The sequence below is a fragment of the Castor canadensis genome, chromosome 12, assembly GCF_047511655.1.
Source record: "Castor canadensis chromosome 12, mCasCan1.hap1v2, whole genome shotgun sequence".
In the NCBI taxonomy this organism is placed as follows: domain Eukaryota; kingdom Metazoa; phylum Chordata; class Mammalia; order Rodentia; family Castoridae; genus Castor; species Castor canadensis.
Genome location: NC_133397.1, coordinates 61,699,627 through 61,721,815, shown reverse-complemented (window position 1 = coordinate 61,721,815; position 22,189 = coordinate 61,699,627). Strand labels below are relative to the sequence as shown.

Here is a 22,189-nt window from a genome sequence, read left to right as displayed (position 1 = left end):
TTCCCAGCGTCCATAGGAGACATACGACCTGAGCCTGGCCAATGAGAATATTCCATTTTCATGGTCACAATAATTGATTCAGGAATGGGAAAGTGGCAATCAGAATGTTCTCTGCGATTTTCTCACCAGAGTTATCAGAGAAGATGCTTTCTGCAGAGGTTGCTAAGCTGGTGAATCTCAGGCTTCTTGTGGCTCTCATGATTACCAAATACAGAAAGCCAACCTGGATGACATCACTTGAGCCCTTAGATCCAGTCATGCCTGAAGCCAGACTGTCCCATATGCATCCCTGCTCCATCTATCAATTCCCATTTTGCTTGAGGAACCTTGAATTGGATATTTGTCACATGCAAACTAGAGTCCCGAGGAATATATAAACTGATAACATGAAGGGGTAGGGGTGGCAATAATAGACCTTAAAACATTGAGCTCCAAGAGGAACTCACTATCCTTAGTCTGTGGTTATAAACTTTTGTAACTTAAAACACTGATTTTGTGCTAACCAAACCTGATGCTTTAAAGGTTTTAAGAAATATTATTAGATGTGAACACATGACTTAAATTCACCTAATCAGAACAAAGGAAAAGATTCATCATTTCATTTTCATTTTAGTGAAGAGCTCTTCCCTGCTTCTATCCCATGACATTACAAAGGAAGTCTGTCCTCTCTTTGTACTGGCAGCTACCTTCAGGATGAAGCCTCCGTTAAGATGAGCAGAATGAAGACAGGAATGAGGACAGGGCACAGTGGTGCACGCCTGTAGTACTGGATACACAGGAGATGGAGATCAAGAGGATCGTAAATTAGCAAGCCTCCATCTCAATAAATAAGCTGGGCACGTGGTGTGCACCTGTAATTCCAGCTATGTGGAAGGCATAGGTAGGAAGAAAAACAGTAGGCCCTGTCTGAAAAATAATAAAAGCAAAAAGGGGCTGGGGGCATGACTCAAGTGGTAGAGCACTTGCCTAGCATGAAGCCTGAATTTGAATCCCTGTATCACAGAGAGAGAGACAGACAGACAGACAGAGAGAGAGAGAGAGAGAACAAATGACATAATTGAGCCATTGCTGATTTTTACCAGTATGAGGCCTGTACTGTTTCTGGACTTCCTGTTATACAAGACAATAAATTTATTTGTATCAGTACTTTCTGTAACTATATAACCAAAACCAGCTGGCACTGGCAGCTCATGCCTATAATCCTAGCTTCTCAGGAGGCAAAGATCAGGAGGATCAAGTTTGAAGCTAGTCTAGGCAAGTAGCTCTCAAGACCCTACCTCGAAAATACCCAACACAAAAAAGGGCTGGAGGAGTGGCTCAAGTGGCAGAGCACCTGCCTAGTAAGCATGAAGCCTTAAGTTCAAACTCCAGTACTGTCAAAACCAAACAAACAAAAGTATCTTAACCCATATAATAGGCTAGTTCTGACATCTAATTTGTGCAAGAAAGAAAAATCTTTAGTTCAAGTCTATCTGAAAGCAAACAGGAAAAACCACTGAGTCTTGCAGAGGTACCCTTAGTAGCTACAGACTAACAGAAATGTGAGTCAGATAATCACCAGCATTGTTTGCCTGCAAGCATCAAAACTTCTGCCAAGCTAAATTAAAGGAGACACCATGGCTGATATGATCAGGATCCAGAAAGACCCAAAGAACCAGCACAGCCAAAAGAAACTCCAGCCTCTTTCCATTCCACGCCAAACCATTCTAGGTCAGACAAAGGTAAATACAACATGATAATGAAACATTTTCTTGGATGCAGACTGGGGACAGGGTCAGATATGCTATTCCTTCCCACCTCAAAGATGTCCCAATACTTAGGTCAAGACAAACAGTTAAATTGTATAAAGGAGCTAAACAGAGAAAGACCTATTTCAAAGGAAGAGAAATGCTACCCACACTCAATATTGATGGGGATGCAATATTTCTGGAAGGCAACTTAGTGTAACAAAATCTTTTAAAATGTCTCTGGCCTGGATATAGTAATTGTATGGCTAGGAATTGATCTTAAAAAATGAAGACTTAATTACAGATATGCTTACTGTGGTATTTAAAATGGCCAATCACTGAAACAACTTGAATGCCCCCAAACTGGCAAAGTTACACTTTTCATTTCACAAACAATATGTGTCTTCTATATTCAAGGCAAGACATTAAGCATTGAGGATGCAGTGGCAAGCAAAATTAGACAGTGTGTTTGCCTCCAGCACATATCAAATTAAATGCAAAAATTGAGAGTAAGTATTCAGAAACTTTTATATCACTTCAACAGAGAATGTTTATGTCAAATCTAATAATAAAAAATGAGACTTGTATTTTGACTTTGCTTTTATTTCATTTTTTAAGTAATTTTGTTGTATTTCATAGAAATATCGGTCTAGAGGCCAGGCATGGTGGCTCACACCTGTAATTCCAGCTGTATGGGAGATGGAGGCCAACCCAGGCAAAAGCAGGAGACCCTATCTAAAAGCAAACTAAAGCAAAAGGACTGAAGGGTATGGTTCAAGTGGCAGAGCATTTGCCTACCAAGTACAAGGCTTTGAGTTTAATCTCCAGTACCACATACCCTCCAAAATGTGTGTGTGTGTGTGTGTGTCTATGACAGAGTGGAAATTAAAAAACAAACTGGTTCTTCACCACAGATGCTTTGAGAGTTACTGTTACAGAGAAGTTATAATAAGATAGGGGCCTGATTAGGTAAAGGGAAAACAACTTACCTGGCCAAAGATCAAAGCATAGACTGAGATGTTGGCAGTGAAGACACTAAGAAATATAAAGACAAGATATTTAGGAGGAAAATTTGATATTATTTGGTAATACAGTAGAAATGGGAGGGGTGAAGGGTGCATCAATGGTGATTCCTTTCTTTGTGGCTTACTCAGTGGGACAGATGACTATGCCATAATAATAGGGAACAATGGCAGACTGTCAGGCTGAAAGAGGATTCTTTGTGTGCGTGGGGGGGGGTGGTGGTACTGTGGTTTGAACTCAGGGCCTTCCCCTTGAGCCACTCCACCAGCCCTATCTTTGTGAGAGGTTTTTTGAAATAGGGTCTTGAGAACTATTTGCCTGGACTGGCTTCGAACCTTTATCCTCCTGATCTCCAACTCCTGAGTACCTAGAATTATAGGCGTGAGCCACCAGTGCCTGGCTAAAAAAAGGATTCTTTAGTTCTGTCTTATTTGGACATACGGAGTTTGGGGTATATTTAACACAAGCAAGTAGAAATGCTACATAGCCCATTAGATACATAGACTGGGACTTAGAAGAGGCTTATAAACTTGAGAAGTCAGTTTGTAAGTCACTGGCATGTGTCTAATAGTTGAAGGTATGAGCCAAGGCCAAGTGTTAAGAATAAGCAAGAGTTAATGACTACGAAGAAAAGAGTTATTTTGCAGAAACAATTTAGGGCAAACCACACATTTATTTATATCCATTTAATAAAATATTAATAATTTTTCAGATTTGTAAGAGTAACTGAAAAAGTTTATGTATGGCATTTTCTCATTTTCAAGCAGAAAATATGCATCTACGTAATCATATATCCCAAAGTACATAAAAAGTTTGGTGTTAACAATGGGGAAGATTGAAGGAATTTTTCCTCTTATTTTCATTTCTAATTTCTCATTTTTCTATAATGATCACATTTTTCCCCTTGTGGCAAAAAGCAAACTTTCAAAACCTTATGTGGAAGTCAGGAGATAGTACTTAGATTTCAAAAAAGTTTTTTTGAAACAGAGTCTTGCTGGTCTTTAACTTGTGAGCCAAAGTGATCTACCTGCCTTAGCCTCCCAAGTAGCAGGAATTATAGGTGTGTGTCACTGTACCTGGATAGATTTTAAATTTTATCTGAAACAAAGTATAAAAAATAATAGCCCTCAAGTTTTGTTTGTTTTGCAGTTTATTTTTTGTACATTTTAATCTTTTTTTTTTTGAGGACTGGGGTTTGAACTCAGGGCCTATATCTTGAGTCACTCCACCAGTTCTTTTTTGTGATAGTTTTTTGTTTTGTTTTGTTTTTTTTGAGATAGGGTCTCATGAACTATTTGCCCAGGATGGCTTGATCTCCACCTCCTGGGTAGCTAAGATTACAAGCAGGAGCCACCGACACCTGGCTTTTAGTGGGTTTCAACATGACATTTCCATACAAGTATACAATGTATGTTGACCATAGTCACCCCCCCATCACCCTCTCCTGTTACACCCACCCCCACTAGTCCCTCCCACAAGTCCTCTTCCTCTTCCTAAATATTCTCCTTTGTATTTTCATATCTTTTTTTTAAGATCTAGATTCCACATGTAAGAGAAAACATGCGATATTTGTCTTTCTAAGTCTGGCTTATTTCCCTTTACATGATCATCTCTGGTTTCATCTATTTTCCTGCAAATGACATAATTTATTATTCTTTATGACTGAATAAAACTCTATTATGGGTACATAACACCTTTTCTTTATCCACTCTTCTGTTGATGGGCACCTAGGTTGATTTCATAACTTGGCTATTATAAAAGTGCTGCAAGTATCTCTTTTGTATGCTGACTTAGATTCCTTCTGGTAAATACTCAGAAGTGGTATAACTGGATCATATGGTAGTTCTATTTTTAGTTTTCTGAAGAACCTCCATAGTGATTTCCATAGTGAAGAGGCCTCAGGTTTTGACCAAAGATTGCCGAAGTAACACAAGGAGTCTTTGAAAATACAATCTCTTAAGTGTACTAAATTTGAGGTTTTTTTCTAGCCCTGCCCCTATCTCACCAATATATTCACTCTAAGGAATAAAACAATTTAAGTCCACAAACTCAGAAAGTATGCAAAACTGTATTACTAAGTAAATGTGTTGAAGAAAATATCTGTAAATCACATTATAATGAACTAGTTCCCCTATAAACCAATCAATAAGGAAAATAAGTAAAATGGTTAAGAGAAAAGCAGCACAAAAGAAAGTAAATTTAAAATTACAATCCTCCTGCCTTACCCTCCTGAGTGCTGGGATTATAGCAGCACCACCTTGCCCTGCTTATACTACTACTTCTCCCCATTCCCCTCTCTTCCCCCTTTTTTTTTTCCCTTCCCTCTTCCCCCTTCCCCTCCTCTTCCCTTTTTTGGCAGTCCTGGGGTTTCAAGTGCCTATTCTGCCACTTGAGTCATGCTTCCAGCCCTTTTTGCTTCAGTTATTTTTCACATAAGTTTCTGTGCTTTTTTTCCTGGCTAGCCTCAATTGCAATCTTCCTTCCTACACCTCACATGTAGCTGAGATTACAGAGGTGGCACCATTACACCCAGCTTGTTCTTTGAAATTTTGATTTTTTTTTTTCCTTTTGGCAGTACTGGGCCTTGAACTCAGGGCCTTCGGCTTGTTAGGCAGTCACTCTAGCACTTGAGTCACTCCTTCAGCTCCAGCTTGTTCTTTGAGATAGTCTCGATAAGTTTTTTTGCCTGGACTGGCCTCCATTTGCAATCCTCTCATCTCTGCCTCCCAAGCAGCTGGGATTACAGATATGAGCCACTTCTCCTTTCTGCCTTGACAATACTGGGGTTTGAATTCAGGTCCTTGTGCTTGTTAAGCAGGCACTCTACCACCTGAGTCACAATGCCAGTCCTTTTTTGCTTTAGTTGTTTTTTTTTTCAGGTTGGACCTTGAATTTTTGCCAGGGCCAGCCTCAGATGTTGATCTTCCTACCTAAATTCTCCCATGTAGCTGGGAATTACACACATGTGCTATCATATCTGGTTCACTGATTGAGATAGGGGTCTCACCTTGAGCCACAATCTTCCTGACCTCAGCCTTCCAAGTAGCCGGAATTATAGCCATGAGCCACTTTGCGTAGCCTGACTTTTTCTTTTTTCTTTTTTTTGTTTTTGCAGTGCTGGGGTTTGAACTTAAGACCTATACCTTGAGACATTCCACCAGTCCTATTTTTTTGTTGTTGTTTTGTGATGGGTTTTTTCAAGACAGGCTCTCACAAGCAGCTAGTTCGCTGGGTTCAAACTGCGATCCTCCTGATTTTTGCCTCCTGAGTAGCTAGGATTACAGGCATTATTGGCACCCAACTCTGACTTCTTTTTAATAAGAGAAAATCCTTCAAGAAGTTCACTCATCTGCTCACTAAATTAAATCAAATTCATTCCATAAATGAATAGAGAAAACTTTTATTCCATAAAAATTTAACGTTTTATGTGTCAGGGTTGTTCTGCTTTTCCACTCACCGAATTACTTCATCCTTTGAATAATCCAGTGAAGCGGGCACTATTATCATCTCCATCTTATAGAAAAAAGGAACTGAGGCAAAAGGCAAGTCATTTGCTAAATGTCACATAGTTAATGCCTTTATTTGAAGCCATGCAATAGGTCTCCAGACCCCATACGCTTAACCACTGCATTATATTGCCTTCCTCATATTATGAAGTCTTGGTGGAGAGGCACAGTGGGACAGAGGGAAGAAAAGAGGGAAAAGGAGAGCAGAAAGCTAAGGTGGCAATATTGATGTCTGCTAGAACACAAGAGGCAAATATTTCATTTACGAATATTTCCCTTCACCTAAACAATGAGCAATTATTGAAAAAATTGCCAGAAAAGGCATTCTGATCACTCTATCAGTTTTGAAATATTGACATTCTTGAGCTTTCTAATCCTCACTTTCATCACTGATTTCTTCCAAAGGTAGTTTTTAAAGATATTTTTGTGTTATATCGCCATCTTGCGGTCTTTTTTAGTATTAATACAGAAAACTTAATCTGAGCTAGGGCTTCAGAAAAAATGCCAAAGTCAATGTGAGAGCTGATATTTTACCTGTTTTTGGCCATTTTAGCTACCACCTGTGTGCTCCTGAGCTTATCTATATAATTTTTAAAGCATAGTGACCAAAATTGGACATAGTCCAATCTATTTGTGAAAAATCAGACCATGACTGACTATAGCCAAAAACTTGTTTTTTTGTTGTTGTTGTTGTTTGAGATAGTATCTCACTATACAGTCCATACTGGCCTCCAATTCATGATCCTCCTGCCTCAACCTCTGAATGCTGGGAAAACAGGCATGCACCACAGGCCCAGCTTCCCAAAAGCTTTCTAAGGAAAGCCATTCCACTGAGCCCCTTCTGAGGGAGCCTGTGTGACTTTTCAGTTTTAACAGTCTCAGTTCTTTTTTTTTTTTTATATTAGTTACCATTTATTTTGTTTTCTTTTTTTTTATTGTTTTATTATTCATATGTGCCTCAGACAGTTCTTGATGCTGAATTCATTCTGGGTTTCCCTAATTCAGCCCTGTAATAATACATATGTCAAATCAGAATTCCTAAGGTAGTCATATCCCATTTCCTCATCTCAGAGCTAGTTTCCCCTCTCAAAGGTGTTTCTCCCTCCCCTCCTCTGTGAGGTAGCAGGGGCAGTTTGACACTGGAGAATAAGGCAAGAGCAAGTCCCAGGCTGACACTGAGCGAAACAGTGAGAATGGTGAGTTTTTCAAGCACATATCCACACGTTGGTGTTGGCAACTGAAAGCCCAAATTAAATTCCAGACAGAACTTAAGTGCAAACATTTTACCTGCTTTTCTTCTTTGCTTTTGATCAAAATAATCCTTGGAAATTCCTTAAATTCCTTATTTAAGGCCAGCATACACAGTTCTGTGCAACCAATCCTAAACACTAGGTTGTCCTTTCCCCTAGTTCTTCACTCATACCTCTATATTATTTTTTTAATTTATTTTTCTCTAGTTTTCTCCACGAAAAGCAGTGTGTTCCTAAACCCCACCCTATCCACTGATGTTTCAAGATGCATAAGGATAGTTCTTTGGTTAATAACTCAAGAGCTACTGGCATTAAAGGTTGAGAGACAGCCTCAACAAATTGTCCTCCACAATCATTAAGAAAGCCACTACTATTCTATCGTCTGGCCTTCTGAATTATGAATAACTGTTCTTTATAAACGGTCAGTAAAACTCTTAAAATTGCTCACATTGTTTCCATAGTATGTTTTAGGACAGAATACATACAGAATGGAAAACAGCACAATGTTGAATAGTATTTCTCTTTCTACCTACATGAGTTAGTTGATCTTAAGTAACTTAAATGGTTATTATTATGAGATCCATTGTATCTATTCCCCTATCTTTTCTAAAACATTTTGTTCTGTACCTTGTTTCTTGACTTAATAATTCTTTGATATATTTTTTTCTGTATTAGGACAAAGAAATCTACTTCATTCTTTTTTAATGACTACAGAATATGTTCTTTATGAACTAATTAAGAATTTACTTAATTAGTCTTTGTGAAAGGATTTTAAACCAAAGAGTAACAATATGACATGTATATTTTGAAAAGATCATTCTGTCTATATGGTGAAGAGTGGCTTGAAGGTTTTCAAGAGTTTATGTGAGGATACCAGTAAGAGGACACTGTCATAGTATTTCTAGTGAGCAATGACCTCTTTTTGCTATTATTCTCTAATAATCCCCCAGTGGGCTAAATCTTAGTGGATGGAGGGAAGGAAAACTCTTTGAGAAATATGATATACATACAGGAAAACAAACCAAAATATATAGCTTAATAATTCATGACAAAGTAAATATCTGTCTTTCAGGCCAAGAAATTAAATAATACAAAGACCATCTTATGCTCCTCAAAAATATTTCCTCCCTTCCATTCAAAGGCCCACAGTACTGAATTTATTGACAATCACTTCCTTTTCATTATAGTTTACCACTTAATATTTCCCAATATTGTAATTTAGTTTCTCTATTTTTAAATTTCATTTAAATATGATTATATAGCATATATTCTCATATGTAGTTTCTTTTACTCAATGTTATATTTGTGAAATTCATCTTCACATTTTCATTGGGTTTTTTTTGGGGGGGGGTCGGGTTTGAACTTAGAGCAGGTGCTCTACGGCTTGAGCCTCACCTCTAGCCCTGTTCACTTTTACTTCAATAAAATTTTTTACGCCTCTTAGTGCTTACATTGTGTTCTTACATTGACTATATAGATAAGGAGGAGGAAAAGTAAACCTACCTAAACCCAGGCCCTTGTCTGGTCTGTATTGTGAATAGGAAGACATGGGGTGGGAAAAAAATAAATAAAATATTCAACGTTTAAACATACTATAATTTATTGTTCTATTATACATTCTTGGAATTGTCTACTAGAACAGTCTTCTGCATACAGAACATATTTACTTTCTGATTTATATGCCTTTCATTCTCTTTCTGTATCTTATTGCATAGGTGATAACTTCCAGCACTGTTCTTATTTGTGATCTTGTGGGAAAAGCATCTAGTACTTTATCATTAAGTATGATATTAGCTGTAGAGGTTTTTTGTAGATGCTCTTTATCAAATTGAGAAAGTTCTTCTTTCCTATTTTTTGAATTTTTGTCATAAAAATTATGACACCTACTTTTTTCTACATTGACTAGTATGACAATGTGATTATTCTTCTTTAACTTATGATGCAATACATTAATTTTCAAATATTAAACCAGTCTTGCATCCCCAGTAAAAACTCCATGTGGTTATCGTGTATACTTCTTTTTTATTCTTGCTGAATTCTATTTGCTAATATTTTGCATTTGTATTCATGAGGATATTGGTCTGAATTTAGCCCCCCTTTTAGTATTCATTGTCTAGAAATGCAAGCTTCATAAGATAAATTACAGAAATAAAACAATTATCTCAATTAATGCAAAAAAAAGTAGTTGACAGAATTCACCATCATTTCAGGATAAAAATGCTCAACAAACTAGGAATAAAAGCTAACTGCTTCAACAGAATAAGGGCCCTGTATGAACATCATACCCAGTGGTGAAAGACAGAAAGCTTTTCTACTAAGATCAAAAAAAGGACAAGAATGTTCACTGTCACCAGTTCTGTTTAACAGTACTAGAAGTTACAGCCAGAGAAATTAGACAAGAAAAAGGAATAAAAGTCATTCAAATTGGAAAAGAAGAATTAAAATTATCTTTATTTACAGATGACAGGATATATAGAATATATATCACACACACAGAGGAAGCATAAAAGAAGCTCACAGTGCAGGCTAACTGGGCATAAAAGTAAAACACTATTTAAAAATAATGAAACCAAAAGGGCTGGGGATGAGGCTCAAGTGCCTGCTTGGCAAACACAAGGCCCTAAGTTCAAACCTCAGAACTGCAAAAAAAAAAAAGAAAAAAAGAAAATGCTTACTAAGAATAAATATAAGGAGGTGAAATACTTGTGCACTGAAAATTCTAAAACGTTGATGAAAGAAAACACAAAAGGAAAAACATCCTATGTTCATGGAATGGAAGATTTAAAATGGACACGCCAAAAGAAACTGGGAGAAAATCTTTGCCAGCTATTCAACAGATAAGGAATTAATATCCAAACTGAACAAGGAGCTCACAAAAATAAATAGTAGAAGAACAACAATCCAATTAATAAATAGGTAGATGAGTTGAATGGACAGTTCTCAGAAGAAAAAATACAAATGGCTAATAAATACAGGAAGCAATATTCAACATCTTCAGTCATAAAGGAACTACAAATTAAAACTACACTAAAATTCTATCCTACTCCAGTCAAATTGACCATCATAAAGGAAACAAACAACAAATGCTAGTCAGGATGTGGAGGAAAAGGAACCCTCATGCACTGTTGGTGGGAATGTAAACTGTTACAACCACTATTGAAATCAGTATAGAGGTTAATAAAAAAAATTAAAAATAGTTTATGAGCCTGCCATACTGCTCATGGGCATATATCCGAAGGAGTATAAATCAATATATGAGGGCGATACCTGCACATCCATGTTTACTGCAGCTCTCTTCACAATAACTAAACTCTAGAAAAATCATGTATATGTCATGGAATATTACTCAGCCCCCAAAAATGCAATCATGACATTTGCGGGGAAAATGGATGGAACTGGAGATCATCATGCTGAGCAAGATAAGCCAAGTTCAAAAGAACAAATATCACATGTTCTTGCTCATTTGTAGAACTTAAACCTAAAATGATAACAGCAACAATGATAATAATAAAAATAATAATAATGGAATATGAATGTATACAAGGGAATGTCTGGGGAAGACTCAGTGGGAGGTGAAGGGAAAAGGAAAGGATAAAGAGGGATAAAGAGGACAGAAGTATGCTACACATACACATCTGAAACCCACCAAATACTGTTTGAAAGAGGGGGGACAAGGGAGAGAGGGGCTAGGAGTATAATGGAGGGGGTGAACTTGTTCAAGGTACACTGTACGTATGTATGAAATCCCCTATTATTAATAAAAGATAAATAAAAATAAAAAATTTTAAATGTTAGCATTGCAATGCTACCAAAAGCAATCTACAGAAAAGCCCCACGCAATCCATATAAAACCCCAATGATGTTTTACAGAAATAGAAAAAAATCCATCTAAAACTCACATGGAATCTTATTTTTTTCTTTTTTGCAGTACTGGGTTTGAATTCAGGACTTCAGGTTTGGTGAGCAGGTGCTCTACCACTTGAGCCATGTCTCCAACCCGATTTGCTCTGGTTATTTATTTTTTATTATCCTGTAACTGCTGTACTGGGGGTACATTGTGGCATTTACAAAAGTGCTTACAATACATCTTAGTTAAACTCACCCCCTCCATCATTCTCTTTTATTCCCCCTCTCTCTGTTCTTTTTTTTTCTCCCTCCCCATGTGTATAAGGTTTACTTTGCCTCTTCTTTCTATACAGTCAGTGTAAGAACACAGCCTGTGGCAAACACCAAGAGGTTCTTCTCTCCATTCCTGGAATAGTTTCAACAGGTCTCATTTTTCCATTTTCATACATGAGTACATAGTATTTCCACCATATTCACCCTCCAAAACAAAAGATGCTCTGGCTATTTTTGAGATCAGGTTTCTTTTTATGCCCAGGCCTGGTTGTACCACAATCCTCCAGGTGCATGCCACCATGCCCAGTTTTTTTCTGTTGAGATGGGTTTTTGCAAGCTTTTTTTGCTCAGGCTGGCCTCGAACTGCAACCCAACCAATCTTAGACTTCCAGGCAGTTAGGATTACAGGTGTGAGCCACTGACACCCAGCTCATATAGAAACTTAAGGGATCCTGAACATCTAAAATGACTGAAAAAAAAAAACAAAGTAGGAGGACTTATAATTCATGATTTTAAAAGATACTACGAAGCTACATTAATGAAAAAACAATGTGATACTGCCATAAAGGCAGACACAAACACCAATGGAGCAGAACAGAGAACCAAGAAATAAACCCTCATGTACACAGTCAAATGATTTTCAACAAGAATGCAAACATTACTCCATGGGAAAAGAACAGCCTTTTCAACAAATGGTTCTGGGAAAACTATAGATATTCACATACAAAACAATGAAGATTGACCCTTACCTTATACCATATACAAAAACTAACTCAAAATAGATTCAAGTCCTAAACAAAAGAGGCAAAACTATAAAAGACTTAGAAGCAGCAGCAAAACCTTCTTAATATTGGATTTGACAATGATTTCGTGAATGACACCAAAAGTACAGGCAACCAAAAACACGTACATTGGATTTCATCAAAATTAAAAACGTTTGTGCATCAAAAGGCAGTATCAATCAACAGAATAAAGAGGCAAACCACAGAATGGGAGAAAACATTGGCAAATCATTTATCTGATAAGAGATCAACATCCAGAATATATAAAGAACTCCTATATCTCAAAAACAAAACAAAAAACCCCTAGATGCCCCAATTTTAAAAAACCCTAAGTACTCTAATTTAAAAATGAGGGCCAGGTATGGTGGTATACAGCTGTAATCCCAACACTTAGGAGAAAGAGGCAGAAGGACTGTGAGTTCAAGGCCAGCCTGGGCTACATAGGGAAACCCTGTCTCAAAAACAAAAAATGGGGAAAGAACTTGAATGGGATTTGTCAGAGAAGATATACAAATGACCAATAAGCACATGAAAATATGCTCATCACTAATCACTACAACAATTCAAATCAAAACCACAATGCGATGTCACTTTATACTCATTAAAATGGCTATTTTTTAAAACAAATCCAAAAACCAGAAAGTAGTAAGTGCTAGTGAGGATGTGGAGAAACTGGAACTCGTATGCATTGCTGGTGGTAATATAAAATGGTACAGCCACTGTCAAATATAATATGGTGAGCCCAGTGTGGTGGTACATGCCTATAATCCCGAGAGGTAGGAAGATCATGAGTTCTAGACCAACCTGGATTACATAGAAAGATCCTGTCTCAAAATATAAAAACTTAATTTTTTCCTATTTGTACAGGGGTAACACACATGGTATTAAATATCTAAGGTTTTATCTACATGGGTTCAGTTATAGGAATTAATAAATCATTCTTTAAATTAAAAAAATTTTAATAAAATAATTTTTTAAAAAAGGAAAACAATGGTGGTTTCTAAAAAACTAACCATTGAATCACCACATGATCTAGCAAGTCTGCTTCTAGGTATATACCCAAAAGAACTGAAAGCAGGGATTTGAATGTTAGCAACATTATTCACAACAGCCAAAGGTGGAAGCAAAACAAATGTCCACTGACAAGTGAAATGGATAAGCAATATGTGGCATGTATATTTGATGGAATGGTATTCAGCTTTTTTTTTGGTACCAAAAGACACCTTGTGCTTGGTAGACACTTGAACCACTCTGCCAGCCCTATTCTTTAGTTTTAAAAATGAAATTCTAATACATGCAACAGTATGAATCAACTTTGAAAGCATTATGCTAAGTGAAAGAAGCCAGACCCAAAAGAATAAATATTCTATGATTCCACTTAAAAGAGGCACCTAGAATAGTCAAATTAAAAGAGAAATAAAGTGCAATTGTAGTTACCAGAGGCTAGAGGGAATGGGAAATGGGGAATGACTGTTAAATTTCAATTTAGAATGATGTAAAAATTCTGGAAATGGGTAGTGGTGATGGTTGCATAATAAATGAATGTACTTAATGCCACTAAATTGTAGTGGTTAAAATAATAAAAAGAAAGGCATTTAACTGCAATAAACTGGTCCCACGTGGCTTTGACTAGAAAGAATAATTAAAATGATAAATCTTGTTATATATATTTTATCACAACAAAGAGTTGAACAGGTTAAGGATATAGCTCAGTGATAGAGCATTTGCCTACCACGCACAAGGCCTTGGGTTCAGTTCTTAGCATTGAAAAAAAATACAGCAAGTGTGGTGGCATGAAAATTGTTTTGAGTTCAGGAGTTGAAGGCCAGCGTGGGTAAAATAGTGAGACTAGTGAGACTCTGTCTCCAAAGGAAAGAAAGAAAACCAAAACCAAAAATGAAACTGAATGATTGTGTGTGTGTGTGTGTGTGTGTGTGTGTGTGTGTATTTCTGCAGTGGATCACTTACACTAAGAAACTAAGATGAGAATAATTGTTCTTGGCTGGATCTCAAAACCTAGGTTCCCCTCTGATCAATAGTTCCTGGGATGCCAGAGCTAAGCGACTTCTCTAGAAGTGCTCAAAGAATCTGTCTCATCCATTACCTCAATAATTAATTGTTGCTCAATGCAGTCAACTGACTAATTACCACAAAGGCCTAGCCAGCTAGGATAATGGTACTAGTGATGGTTGCATGATAAATAAATGTTCACCACATAGTATATACTTAATCCCAGAGCCAGATCAACGGGAGGAAAGCAGGAAGGCAGTGAAGGAGTTTGGGAACTTTTAGGTTTCTATGTGCAAATAAAACATAGGCACAATTCAAGTTTCATAGAGCAGTGGTGCTCAAACTTCAGCAAACACTAGAATCACCCCAAGGCTTGTTAAAATACAAGCCTACCATACTCTCCAACATAGTTTGTCTTCCAGCAGGTCTTAGGATATGGCCCATGATGTGGAATCTCTAACAAGTTGCCAGATGTTTGAGAACCACTAAAGAGAGTATTCAGAAATACAACTTGCACCAGGCCAAAGAAAGATCAAACGGGAGCATGGAGAAAGGTGAATACATTAACAGTGATAATTCATCTACAAGTTATTTAAGGGCTGGGAGCATGGCTGAAGTGGTAGAGCACTTGCCTAGTTTAATCTCCAGTACTGCAAAAATAACAGTAATAAATAAATTATTTAAGATGTAGAAAAATACTTTCCATTGTCCTCCTCTTTTTCTGTTTCCTTGAGCTAGTTTGAGAATTTCAGAAAAAATGTTTTTCTCTCTGTGGTCAAAAGCTTTACTAGAGTCTTTCAGGTTTATAATTTCATGAAAAAGCAACACACAGCAAGCAATTGAGAAGGCTGCATCTGGGCCAGGGTGAGGGTAGCACTGCCAGGGAAAGGGAGACAAGGCAGCTTCTCACAGGGTGTAGACATCTGCCTCAAAACCCAGAATTTCAATGATGCAACAACAGAAACTTACAGACTCTGGTGCCTTACCTGAACTCTTAATATCTAAACAGATGACATCTCTAAACAAAGTTTGAATGGATTCTCAGATTCTATCAATTTTATAGGTGTTATTTTTTAATTGTTTGCCCTGAAGCATTACAAGGAAATTCTCACTAAAGACTCTTCAGGGGGTGAAGAGAAGGGTGAAGGGGAAAAAAATCATGGTATATGATAATGAGCTATCTCTGTACTTATAGTGCTGAAATAAATAAGTAGGCATTTTCCATATTTATTTCCTAAAACTACCACCATGAAACAAACCACCACAAAAATACGTTTAGTGTCTAAGCAGCAAAAATATAAGATTAATTAAAATAATGTGATCACTATATTTTGATAGGAATCTTCTCCAAGGATGTAGATAAGATTTTACCTCCCACCAATGACAAGGGTCACACTCACAAATATCTGTAGAGGCCAAGGTGATAACATAAATAACTAAAGTGATAAGATAAAAGAAAACTGAAATGTCAGAAATAGAATCAAACATTATTGTTAATGAACTATGGCTTGGGTATGTAACATAACCTGAGTATTATTGAGATTATAAATCTGAAACTAAAAAATAAAAATTAGTAATTACTAGATTGGTTGTACTTTTAAGCTTTGGGCCTAAAATTATTCCTAGTAAAATCTGCAGATTTTACAGATTTAAACAGATTAAGTTTATGTCTATTTCCTTTCAATGTGCTGTCGCCAAGATGTCCAATGTTAACCCCAACTATTTATTATGCCAGGAATATCCATATATTCAGCTAATAAAATTTTACATATTTTCATTAAATTTTGAGACTTTTCTGAAACACATATATGAGTTCTGATATTGACCATTTTATGGGTAATAAACCCCAAGGTTCTTTGACCAGTTAAAGATTTCAAATAACACAAATATTGCTATGTGATATTATCTAAATGTGTTTTCATGAGCTTAAATTGAAACTGCTATAATTTAAATTTATGTGACTTGCCTTTTAAATTTGTCATATCTTCAATATGCTAAAAAGTATTTATATATAATTATATATTTGTTTATATGTTTATTGTTTTGAGAAATGTAAGTTTTGCTTTAAAAAAGGTACTGCTTTAGGAACTTACCATTTACATAAGGTATTAATGTTCAGGATTTTATTTTTGAGGGACTGGAATTTGAACTCAGAGCTGCATTTGCAAAGCAGGCACTGGAGGTGTGGATGAGTCAGTCACACCTCCAGTCCATTTTGTTCTGATTATTTTGGAGATAGGGATCTTGAGAACTATTTGCTGGGGCTGGACTCAAACTGCCATCCTCCTGATCTCAGCCTCCCAAGTAGCTATATTATAGGTGGGAGCCACCAAGCACCTGGCTGCAGGATTTTTTTTTTTTTTTTTTTACCAAATAACTAACTATATATCATAGTGATAGCTCTTATTTAATTCTCATTCAAAAACAAACTCTTACTCTTTTCTGTACAACGGTCCCCCCTTATTTGGGTTTTGCTTTCTACCAGTGGTCAACCACAGTACAAATATATTGAATGAAAAATTCTATAAATAAACAATTGGTAGGTTTTAAACTGCATACCATTCTGAATAACATAATGAAATCTTTCACTTCCCTGCTCTGTTCTGCCTTAAGATGTGAATTGTCTCTTTATCAAATGTATCCACACTATATATGTCACCCGCCTGTTTATAAATTAGTCATCTTGGTTGTCAAATCGACTGGTGGTATCACAGTATTTGAACATAAGGTTCAGTACTATCTGCAGTTTCAATCATCTATTGGGAGTCTTAGAAAAATGTCCTCTATGGATATGGGGGAACTACTGTAGTAGGTATGGTTGATTTTTGAATGACATCTTAATTCACTGGTTTTTAAATGCCATCTTTTTTTGACAGACTTCACATATTAAAATATAGGAGTATTCTTCACTGACACACACACACACACACACACACACACACTCACACTCACTCTCTCTCACTCTCTCTCTCCTCCTCCTCTTCCCCCCTACTTTTTAAGAATGAAAGGGCCTTTATTCCCCCTTACACTTGAGAGAAAAATGGACCCCAAACATACTTTTTTTTTTTCTTGTAGAAACAGGGTCTCACTATATAGCCCAGGTTGGCTGGAACTCAGGCTCCTATTGCATCAGTCTTCCAAGTGGGATTACAGGCATGACTCACCATGCCCAGCACTATCCTACTTTCTTAAAGCTACAGTGGAAAAACAGCAGCACAAGAATAAAGGATAAATGACTACTGACACCCTACACATTGGTGACATGAGGGAAGGGACAAGTATGGGCTGGAGGAGGGGTTAACTCAGTGGCAGAGTGCTTGCATAGAACACAGGAGTCAATGGGTTCCCAAAAAAGTGGACCGGGGAGGGGGCACAGGGACAGATGCTCCCAGCTCCAGCTGCCATGAGTTAATGCAGTCTCAGCATTCCCTGAGCTCCACCTTTAAATACCGGAAATGCAGATTTGTGTGTGTGTAGCTGTATTTTAAAGTGTTGCCAGCCAATTCAAAGCAGTGTAAAATGACTGGGGATGTTATCTCATGGAAGAGCATTTGCCTAGCATGCATAATGCCCTGGGTTCAATCCCCAGCACTGGGGAAAAAATGTGTGAAGGACAAACTAATGATTCACAGCCCATTACTTTGGGATGTCTTCTATTTCCTCTCAACATCAGTCATTAAGTCCTACCAACATCCACATATATTCTTAGAAATACTATAAAAGCAAACAGCAGCCTTTCATGCAATAAGACCTATCCTCTGACCAAGTCTAGGTTAACTGCCTAGAACAGTTGCTTCTAAAAATTCTTTTTTTTGTTCCTTCTTTTTCTCTTTTAATCGCCTCACCTCTAAACTTTTTGTCATCCAAACAGTCCTTGTTTTAATAAAAAAGAGTTCAAAATAGAAAACTAAGCCTATAGAAGAAAAAGTAATAATAATAAACAAAGAAACTCTGAGGATGAAAGACTGTTCTATTTCTGTACCTAGTTCATATCATAACTTATAATACATAGCACATTTTCTGTTTATGAATGAAGAAATTAGTCATGCTATCTTTCTCCTCATGAAAAGTGAAAAACTTACAGAACAAAGATTTTCAAGCAACAGATCAAAAAATTTTAAAGTAGGAATTTTTCATGTTACACCCTCTAATAATTCAATAAAATTCCAAATAATAACAAAGTTTTACAAAAATTGTAAGTACTTGGAAGCTAACAAATATACTACTAAATAATCTTTGGCTCAAAGAAATCAGAATAGAGACAGTGAATTTGATCAAAGTATATTATATACATGCATGAAGCCTTTTGACACAACTAATATACACTAATAAGAAAGAGGGGAAAAATAGAAGAAATCAGACTGAAATTACAAACTATTTAGAAGGCAATGAAAAGGAGGAAATTTCACATTAATGAGATAAGGTCCTAGAAGCTAAAACAGTCCTCAAAGGGCATTTTAGAGAATGGGTTTATGCATTTTCCCTCATATATGGAATCTAAAATATCTGAGCTCACAGAACTGGAAAGCAGAACAATGCTTATCAGAAGCTGTGGAGGGGAAGAGATACGGTGATGAGGAAAGATTGACTTAAGAGGTAAAAAGTCACAGTAAGAAAAGAGGAATGTGTTCTATTACAGAGTTCGATTGCAAATAGACCTAGACAGTGTTCTAAATAGTGTTCTATTACACAAGGGTAATTATAGTCAACAATACTAAGTCACATAATTTAAAATGACTAGAACTGAGGATTTTGAATGTTCTCATCACAAAACATGGTAGATGTATGAGATGATGGATAATCTTAAGTACCCTGAGTTGATCAATCCACAGTGTATAAATGTACCAAAACATCACACTGTATCCCATAAAGATGTACAATTATTATCTCTCAAAAATGTGTAAAAGTAGTGCTATTCATAGTAAGGAAAAGGATGAAAACCAAAAGACAATATGAAGAGGGAACTAACAATATAAACTTAAGAGTAAAGTTTTTAAGATAATAGCAAGGATATATAAATCCAAAAGCATGTTCTTTGAAAGAATGATGGAACAGATAAACTCTGATTTGGGCAGAATGGAGTAGCAGAGCAAAGGCTGAACAAAAATTCACAGGATCAGAAATAAGAAAGGTGATGTCAAAAAAAGACTACACAACTCTATGATAAATTTTAAAACCAAAAGACAATGATTTAACAAAATTCTAATTCTAAACACTTAAAATTTTTAGAAGATTTCTTTTGAAAAAAATGAAGTAAAAATCAGATTAGATGACTTATTACAAAAGAGAAAAGGGCAGGCTGGTGTATGGCTCGGTGGAAGTGGTTGTCTAACTAACAAGGACCTTGGGTTCTATCCCTAGCACCACCAAAACAAGAGCAAAATCCATGCGTATGTATCTGTATAAAATTATATGAGAATGAAGAAAAGAATAGATACACACACACAGCTAAGAACATAAGGGACTCACCTAACCAGGGAAAAGGTAGCAAAGTCCCAGGAAGGGAGGAGGAGGCCAGGAACCAGCCTGTCCTCACCAGGACAGTTGGACTCAGTGACGCCCATGGGGACCTTGGGAAGCCAGACAAGGGTCGGAGTGTTGGCGAAAAAGAAAGCTCTCTGGACAGTGACAAGGACCTGGACATGGCCATCAAGGACTTGTTGAGATCCAAGCAAAAGGTCAAAAAGAGGTGCAGGGACCCTCGGGCTGCATGCAAGAAGAAAGTCAGGTTTAGCACCACTGAGACACGGTTCGTGGGCAGACTTGGCAGCCTCCCAAGAGACTGGGTTGATCGAGGCCCACCAGTGCTGAGGAGCTGCCTATCCAAGTCCAGAAGCAATAGCAGGGTTGGCCCGGGAAGAAAACCACCAGGCATCTTCAACAACATAGCAGAGAGAACGAAACCAGGGGGCGAAGATGCACCCCAAGCTTTCCAGTCAAAGAGGAAAGCCCCCAAAGAGACACTGTTCTCCAAGGACACAGGAGCCTGCAGCCAGCCACCTTCAGCCCCCAACCTCAGCTCCCTGTCTGAGGACAGCTCAGTGGACAGTGATCTCCAGCACTGAACTGAAGATCAGGAAGTTTTTGGCAGAAAAGGCCAAGGAATCTGTGAGCAGTTCAGAAGTTCAAACAGGGGATCCCACTGCTCTCGGACCAGGAGCTCCAGCTAGGCCAGAGGTGCTGGGCAAGAAAGAGCCAGTACTGCGGTCCGGTGTGTACACACGGAGCCAGAGGACCAGGGGGGTCCCTCAGCTGACTGAAGGAGCATGGGGCACAGAGAGAACTGGGCAACAGGACACAGCCAGCCTGTCTGCCCAGGGCGGAAAGGGCGCCCCCCACCCCGAGCACATCACCCGCCTCCCAGCTGCTCTGGGCAGATGTGAACCAGCACTACCCAAGAGCACCAGTGGAAACATCTCTGCCAAAGCTTCTCCAGCAAGTAGGAAAAATATTTACATTCACAAAGACCAGAGCCCGCGAGGTGCCGAGCGTGCCACTGCACAAAGTGCTTTGGCCAACTGCCCAACTGTGCCAAAGTGGGCACCGAGGCTGGAGGTGCTGGGGGGATCTTTCAGGTGAACTATGGGAGCCGGACCTTTCTGACCTCACCCTACCCTGGAGCAATTTTGCGCACCAGAGCAGGCTGCCCACCCCATGGGCACTGAACTCAGAAGGTCTAGGCTCGGTGTGGACAGGGGGTCTTGGGGACGAGAGAGAGCAGGGTTCTGAGGGACGGGCCAGGGTCCTGCCCAGCCTTACTGCGGGCCCCAGGAAGAACCTGCCCTTCTCAGGCTTCTCACCCCTGCTCTCCACCCAGTTGTTCCACTTTGGAAAGAATGCTTCATGGGGGGAGGTGAGCAGGCTGGCTTCTTTAGTCCCCACCTAGGCCTGCCTCTGCAGGGCCCAGCCTTCTCGGCCTGCAGGGCCCAGCCTTCTCGGCCTTCAGGGAGACCCAGGCTGGCCACAGCCCTGTGTTTGGAAGCCCAGATGTGCTCATGAGGAAGGACAGTGGGCACTGGCCAAACAAGAAGACACAGGGGGGTCTCGGTCTGCACAATAGAAGGAGCTAGGGTTCTGAGGAAAACATCCTGGACCTGAGGTATCAACATAGCACCATGGAAAGAGACGACCAGGACCAAGAGGCTTTGGATAGTGACGCCAGTGAATTTAGCAACACCTCTGTGGAGGACAGTGGTGGCAGCGCAGTGGTGAAAGGCAAAGTCCTCAAGTTGTGACAGGTGTCCTGGTCCTTGATGCATCCGTGGGAAGCAGTGTATGTGTGCACATGACTGCATTTTTCCACCTGTCTGCATGTCAATGGAGGATACTGGTTAAAGAGCAAAAACCAGGTCCCTTCTGCATACCCTGTATATATGAAGCAACGTTTTTATTTAACAGATGTGTCCTGGTAAATACGGTTTTTGTAGCTTTTGTAAAGTATTTAAAGTGCTGTAAAAAATATTTTTGGAAAATACTGTCATTGGATTTTGTAGGGTGTTCCTAACTACAGTTTTCTGTGGTCTGCATACCAGCAGTAGATTAGCGAACATTTGGTTCTTTCTTTCCCAGCTAGGGTCAAAGACTCAGGCCGGTCCTCTGGCCACTTAGTGTTATAGACGGTGAGGCCTGGAGGAGGCGGCAGCTGCCCTCCCCCAGAAGCATGAAGATGCCCAGGTGTGTCGGGACGCCGCTGGGACAGCCCATTTTACAAAGGACCCCACATCCCTGCATCTTCTGAGGACTGTAGTCACAGCCTGCGATTAGAAAAACAC

At 38.5% G+C, this 22,189-nt stretch overlaps 1 protein-coding gene and 3 pseudogenes across 3 annotated transcripts in view; 2 read left to right on the top strand and 2 right to left on the bottom strand.

The window, feature by feature from the left end:
• Znf638 (zinc finger protein 638) overlaps positions 1–22,189 on the bottom strand; it is a 114,365-nt gene that overhangs the window by 82,052 nt on the left and 10,124 nt on the right. The gene's annotated exons all lie outside the window — the stretch shown is intronic.
• On the top strand, positions 1,617–22,183 carry LOC109697379 (protein phosphatase 1 regulatory subunit 26-like; annotated as a pseudogene).
• On the top strand, positions 8,941–9,057 carry LOC141415306 (small nucleolar RNA SNORA51; annotated as a pseudogene).
• On the bottom strand, positions 11,665–11,745 carry LOC141415304 (small nucleolar RNA SNORA51; annotated as a pseudogene).